Raw genomic sequence first — 6,928 nt, forward strand, 5'->3', positions numbered from 1 at the left:
TGTTCCTTTTTTTAAAAAAAGAGGTATTTTCCCCCTCACTCGCGTTCCTAAATCTCCTCCAGTTAAATTCACTGCTTTTATAATTTTTTTTTAAACAGTTTATTACAGGTTATTTTTCTCTCTTCCCCCGGCGGCGCTCCCACTCGTGTTTTATACTTGTGATAATCTTCTCACTCGCCGCCTGTCCTCATTCACTCCCTTTGTGTTATTTCTCTCTCACCAGAAGTTGGAGCCCCGGCTTCCCCCGCGCGTGCCCGCCGCCAGTTCTTCCCTCCTCCCCCTGAGAGCTCCAAACCCGCGCGTGCGCGTCCACCACACGCCGCGCGACCCCGCCACTCCTCCCTCCCCGTCAAACCCAACGGACAATCCGGCTCGCCCCTCCCCCCACCATCCCAGTTGCGTACGCGTCACCCCGTCCCCGCGGCTTCCCAGCAACCTCCGGCCCCGAGGAACCCGGAGGGCGTTCTCGCGCCGACGCAACGTGCTCGCATCCTGTGTGTCGCGTCAGAGGGGGCTACTTTGCATGTGTGCCCATTGCCGCCCCCGGATTGGCCGTTGAGCCGCCCCCTCCGCGCGCGCGGGCGGTGGGAGAGGGCACGCGGCCGCGAGCGCCAGGAAACGGGATTGTATTTTGAAAAAAATTCAAACGGCAGGATTCGGGACGTTAACGGCGCGGAGTCGCCACCCCCCTCCCCCCCGAGCAAGGAATGGTCTCCACAGCTTCCTCCATTCTTTCACATTCCCATTTTTTTAAAAAAAAGACAGGCAAAGGGAGAGATTCCTTGAAGAAACGAAATGTTCTCTTATGTTTATCGATAGGATGGACGGTTGGGGGTGATGGGAGAGAGTGGGGGGAGGGGGTGTGGGGGGAGGGGGTGTGGGAGAGAGTGGGGGGAGGGGGGGATGGGAGAGAGTGGGGGGAGGGGGGGATGGGAGAGAGTGGGGGGAGGGGGTATGGGAGAGAGTGGGGGGAGGGGGGGAGGGGGTATGGGAGAGAGTGGGGGGAGGGGGGGATGGGAGAGAGTGGGGGGAGGGGGTATGGGAGAGAGTGGGGGGAGGGGGGGATGGGAGAGAGTGGGGGGAGGGGGTATGGGAGAGAGTGGGGGGAGGGGGGGATGGGAGAGAGTGGGGGGAGGGGGTGTGGGGGGAGGGGGTATGGGAGAGAGTGGGGGGAGGGGGGTATGGGAGAGAGTGGGGGGAGGGGGGGATGGGAGAGAGTGGGGGGAGGGGGGATGGGAGAGAGTGGGGGGAGGGGGGGATGGGAGAGAGTGGGGGGAGGGGGGGATGGGAGAGAGTGGGGGGAGGGGGGGATGGGAGAGAGTGGGGGGAGGGGGGGATGGGAGAGAGTGGGGGGAGGGGGGATGGGAGAGAGTGGGGGGGATGGGGGAGAGTGGGGGGAGGGGGAATGAGGGAGAGTGGGGGGGATGGGGGAGAGTGGGGGGAGGGGGATGGGGGAGAGTGGGGGGAGGGGGAATGGGAGAGAGTGGGGGGGATGGGGGAGAGTGGGGGGAGGGGGAATGGGAGAGAGTGGGGGGGATGGGGGAGAGTGGGGGGAAGGGGAATGGGAGAGAGTGGGGGGAGGGGGGATGGGAGAGAGTGGGGGAGGGGGAATGGGAGAGAGTGGGGGGGATGGGGGAGAGTGGGGGGAGGGGGGGATGGGAGAGAGTGGGGGAGGGGGAATGGGAGAGAGTGGGGGGGATGGGGGAGAGTGGGGGGAGGGGGGGATGGGAGAGAGTGGGGGAGGGGGAATGGGAGAGAGTGGGGGGGATGGGGGAGAGTGGGGGGAGGGGGGGATGGGAGAGAGTGGGGGAGGGGGAATGGGAGAGAGTGGGGGGGATGGGGGAGAGTGGGGGGAGGGGGAATGGGAGAGAGGGGGAATGGGAGAGAGTGGGGGGGATGGGGGAGAGAGTGGGGGAGAGTGGGGGGATGGGGGAGAGTGGGGGGAGGGGGAATGGGAGAGAGTGGGGGGAGGGGGAATGGGAGAGAGTGGGGGGAGGGGGAATGGGAGAGAGTGGGGGGAGGGGGAATGGGAGAGAGTGGGGGGAGGGGGAATGGGAGAGAGTGGGGGAGGGGGAATGGGAGAGAGTGGGGGGAGGGGGTGATGGGAGAGAGTGGGGGGAGGGGGAATGGGAGAGAGTGGGGGGGATGGGGGAGGGGGAATGGGAGAGAGTGGGGGGAGGGGGAATGGGAGAGAGTGGGGGGAGGGGGAATGGGAGAGAGTGGGGGAGGGGGAATGGGAGAGAGTGGGGGAGGGGGGAGGGGGAATGGGAGAGAGTGGGGGAGGGGGAATGGGAGAGAGTGGGGGGAGGGGGAATGGGAGAGAGTGGGGGAGGGGGAATGGGAGAGAGTGGGGGGGAATGGGAGAGAGTGGGGGGGATGGGGAGAGTGGGGGGAGCGGGAATGGGAGAGAGTGGGGGAGGGGGAATGGGAGAGAGTGGGGGGAGGGGGGGGATGGGAGAGAGTGGGGGGAGGGGGGGATGGGGGAGAGTGGGGGGGAGGGGGAATGAGGGAGAGTGGGGGGGATGGGGGAGAGTGGGGGGAGGGGGATGGGGGAGAGTGGGGGGAGGGGGAATGGGAGAGAGTGGGGGGGATGGGGGAGAGTGGGGGGAAGGGGAATGGGAGAGAGTGGGGGGAGGGGGGGATGGGAGAGAGTGGGGGAGGGGGAATGGGAGAGAGTGGGGGGGATGGGGGAGAGTGGGGGGAGGGGGGGATGGAGAGAGTGGGGGAGGGGGAATGGGAGAGAGTGGGGGGGATGGGGGAGAGTGGGGGGAGGGGGAATGGGAGAGAGGGGGAATGGGAGAGAGTGGGGGGGATGGGGGAGAGAGTGGGGGAGAGTGGGGGGATGGGGGGGAGAGTGGGGGGAGGGGGAATGGGAGAGAGTGGGGGGAGGGGGAATGGGAGAGAGTGGGGGGAGGGGGAATGGGAGAGAGTGGGGGGAGGGGGAATGGGAGAGAGTGGGGGAGGGGGAATGGGAGAGAGTGGGGGGAGGGGGTGATGGGAGAGAGTGGGGGGAGGGGGAATGGGAGAGAGTGGGGGGGATGGGGGAGAGTGGGGGGAGGGGGAATGGGAGAGAGTGGGGGGAGGGGGAATGGGAGAGAGTGGGGGGAGGGGGAATGGGAGAGAGTGGGGGAGGGGGAATGGGAGAGAGTGGGGGGAGGGGGTGATGGGAGAGAGTGGGGGGAGGGGGAATGGGAGAGAGTGGGGGAGGGGGAATGGGAGAGAGTGGGGGGAGGGGGAATGGGAGAGAGTGGGGGAGGGGGAATGGGAGAGAGTGGGGGAGGGGGAATGGGAGAGAGTGGGGGGGAATGGGAGAGAGTGGGGGGGATGGGGAGAGTGGGGGGAGCGGGAATGGGAGAGAGTGGGGGAGGGGAATGGGAGAGAGTGGGAGGGGGAATGGGAGAGAGTGGGGGGGGTGGGGGGAGGGGGAATGGGAGAGAGTGGGGGAGGGGGTGATGGGAGAGAGTGGGGGGAGGGGGATGGGAATGAGTGGGGGGAGGGGGATGGGAGAGAGTGGGGGGAATGGGAGAGAGTTGGGGGAGGGGGTGATGGGAGAGAGTGGGGGGGAGGGGGGATGGGAGAGAGTGGGGGGAGGGGGGGATGGGAGAGAGTGAGGGGAGGGGGTGATGGGAGAGAGTGGGGGGAGGGGTGTGGGAGAGAGCGGGGGGGAGGGGGAGGGGGAATGGGGGAGAGTGGGGGGAGGGGGAATGGGGGAGAGTGGGGGGAGGGGGAATGGGGGGAGGGGGATGGGAGAGAGTGGGGGGAGGGGGTGATGGGAGAGAGTGAGGGTGATGGGAGAGAGTGGGGGGAGGGGGTGATGGGAGAGAGTGGGGGGAGGGGGTGATGGGAGAGAGTGAGGGTGATGGGAGAGAGTGGGGGGAGGGGGTGATGGGAGAGAGTGGGGGGAGGGGGTGATGGGAGAGAGTGGGGGAGGGGGAATGGGAGAGAGTGGGGGGAGGGGGTGATGGGAGAGAGTGGGGGGAGGGGGTGATGGGAGAGAGTGGGGGGAGGGGGGATGGGAGAGAGTGGGGGGAGGGGGTGATGGGAGAGAGTGGGGGGAGGGGGTGATGGGAGAGAGTGGGGGGAGGGGGTGATGGGAGAGAGTGCGGGGAGGGGGGGATGGGAGTGGGAGGGGTTGGGAGCGTGTGGGGGAGGGGGATGGGAGTGAGTGGGGGGGGTGGGAGAGAGTGGGGGGTGGGGGGGTGGGAGAGAGTGGGGGGTGGGTGGATGGGAGAGAGTGGGGGGAGGGTGGATGGGAGCGAGTGGGGGAGGGGGATGGGAGCGAGTGGGGGGGGTGGGAGAGAGTGGGGGGTGGGGGGGTGGGAGAGAGTGGGGGGTGGGGATGTGGGAGAGAGTGGGGGGTGGGGGGGTGGGAGAGAGTGGGGGGTGGGAGAGAGTGGGGGTGGGAGAGAGTGGGGGAGTGGGGGGAGGGGGGATGGGAGAGAGTGGGGGGGGTGATGGGAGAGAGTGGGGGAGGGGGATGGGAGAGAGTGGGGGAGGGGGTTGAGGGATGGGAGTGAGTGGGGTGGAAGGGGGGATGGGAGTGAGTTGGGGGGGCATGGGAGTGTGGGGGGGAGGGGGCATGGCAGTGGGTGGGGGGATGGGAGAGAGTGGGGGTGGGGGAGGGCGGATGGGAGTGAGTGGGGGTGCGATGGGAGAGAGTGGGGGGAATGTGAGAGAGTGGGGGGGATGGGGGATGGGAGAGAGTTGGGGGGTGGGATGGAAGAGAGTGGTGGGATGGGAGAGAGTGGGGGGAGGGGCGATGGGAGAGAGGGGAGGGGGGAAGGGAGAGAGTGGGGGGAGGGTGGAAGGGAGAGAGTGGGGGGAGGGGGGATGGGAGAGTGGGGGGAGGGGGATGGGAGAGAGTTGGGGGGCTGATGGGAGAGAGTAGGGGGATGGGAGAGAGTGGGGGAGGGGGTTGGGAGTGAGTGGGGTGGATGGGAGTGAGTGGGGTGGAGGGGGGATGGGAGTGAGTTGGGGGGGCATGGGAGTGAGTGGGGGGGAGGGGGCATGGCAGTGGATGGGGGGATGGAAGAGAGTGGGGTGAGGGGGGATGGGAGTGAGTGGGGGTGGGATGGGAGAGAGTGGGGGGAATCAGAGAGTGGGGGGGGATGGGAGAGAGTGGGGGGTGGGAGTGAGTGGGGGTGGGATGGAAGAGAGTGGTGGGATGGGAGAGGATGGGGGGTGGGAGTGAGTGGGGGTGGGATGGAAGAGAGTGGTGGGATGGGAGAGAGTGGCGGGAGTGGGGATGGGAGAGAGTGGGGGGAGGGGGGATGGGAGAGAGTGGGGGGAGGGGGGATGGGAGAGAGTGGGGGGAGGGGGGATGGGAGAGAGTGGGGATAGCGGGGAGGGGGGATGGGAGTGATTGGGGGAGGGGGGATGGGAGAGAGTGGGTGAATGGGGATGGGAGTAAGTGGGGGGAGGGGGGATGGGAGAGAGTCGGGGGAAGGGTGAAGGGTGGGGGTGAGTGGGGGGAGGGGGATGCGAGAGAATGGGGGGGATGGAACAAATTGGGGGAGGGGATGATGGGAGAGAGTGGGGGGACGGGGTGATGGGAGAGAGTGGGGGGAGGGGGTGATGGGAGAGAGTGGAGGGAGGGGGATGGGAGCGAGTGGGGTGAGGGGGTGGGAGCGAGTGGGGGGAGGGGGGTGGGAGCGAGTGGGGGGGATGGGAGCGAGTTGGGATGGGAGAGAGTGGGGGGGATGGGAGAGAGGGAGGTGTAGGGAGAGAGTGGGGGAGGGAGGGTGAAGGGAGAGATTGGGGGAGGGGGTGAAGGGAGAGAATGGGGGAGGGGGTGAAGGGTGGGGGTGGGGGGTGATGGGAGAGAGTGGTGGGAGGCGGTGATGGGAGAGTGTGGTGGGAGGGGGCGATGGGAGAGAGTGGGGGGAGAGGGCGATGGGAGAGAGTGGGAGGAGGGGGCGATGGGGGGAGGGGGCGATGGGAGAGAGTGGGGGGAGGGGGTGATGGGAGAGAGTGGGGGAGGGGCGATGGGAGAGAGTGGGCGGAGGGGTGATGGGAGAGAGTGGGGCGAGGGGGGTGAATGGAGAGAGTGGGGGAGGGGGATGGGAGAGTGCAGGGATGTGGGGTGATGGGAGAGATTGGGGGGGCGGGAGATAATGGGAGAGAGTGGAGGGATGGGAGAGAGTGTGGAGAGTGGGGTGAAGGGAGAGATTGGGGGAAGGGGTGATGGCAAAGAGTGGAGGGAGGGGGTGATGGGAGAGAGTGGGGGGACGGAGGTAATGGGAGAGAGTGGGGGGAATGGAAGAGGGGGTAATGGGAGACAGTGGGGGAGAGGGTAATGGGAGACAGTGGGGGAGAGGGTAATGGGAGACAGTGGGGGAGGGGGTAATGGTGAGACAGTGGAGGGAAGGGTAATGGGAGAGAGTGGGGGGGGAAGATGGGAGATGGGAGAGAGTGGGGGGAGGAGGTGATGAGAGAGAGTGGGGAGATGGGAGAGAGTGAGGGAGGGGGCAATGGGAGACAGTGGGGGAGGGGGTAATGAGAGACGGGGAGGGGGTAATCGGAGACAGTGGAGGGAAGGGTAATGGGAGAGAGTGGGGGGGGAAGGGGGGAGATGGGAGAGAGTGGGGGACGGGGTGATGGAAGAGAGTGGGGGGAGGGGGTGATGAGAGAGAGTGGGGAGATGGGAGAGAGTGTGGGAGGGGGCAATGGGAGACAGTGGGGGAGGGGGTAATGGGAGACAGGGGGGAGGGGGTAATCGGAGACAGTGGGGGAGGGGGTAAAGGGAGACGGGGGAATGGGAGAGAGTGGGGGACGGGGTGATGGGAGAGCTTGGGGGGAGGGGGGTGAAGGGAGAGGATGGGGGGAAGGGGGTGATGGGAGGGTGGGTGGAGGGGTGATGGGAGAGGGTGGGGGAAGGGTGCGATGGGAGAGAGTGGGGGAGGGGGCGATGGGAGAGAGTGGGGGGAGG

This window comes from Chiloscyllium punctatum, chromosome 5, assembly GCF_047496795.1.
Source record: "Chiloscyllium punctatum isolate Juve2018m chromosome 5, sChiPun1.3, whole genome shotgun sequence".
Taxonomy (NCBI): Eukaryota; Metazoa; Chordata; class Chondrichthyes; order Orectolobiformes; family Hemiscylliidae; genus Chiloscyllium; species Chiloscyllium punctatum.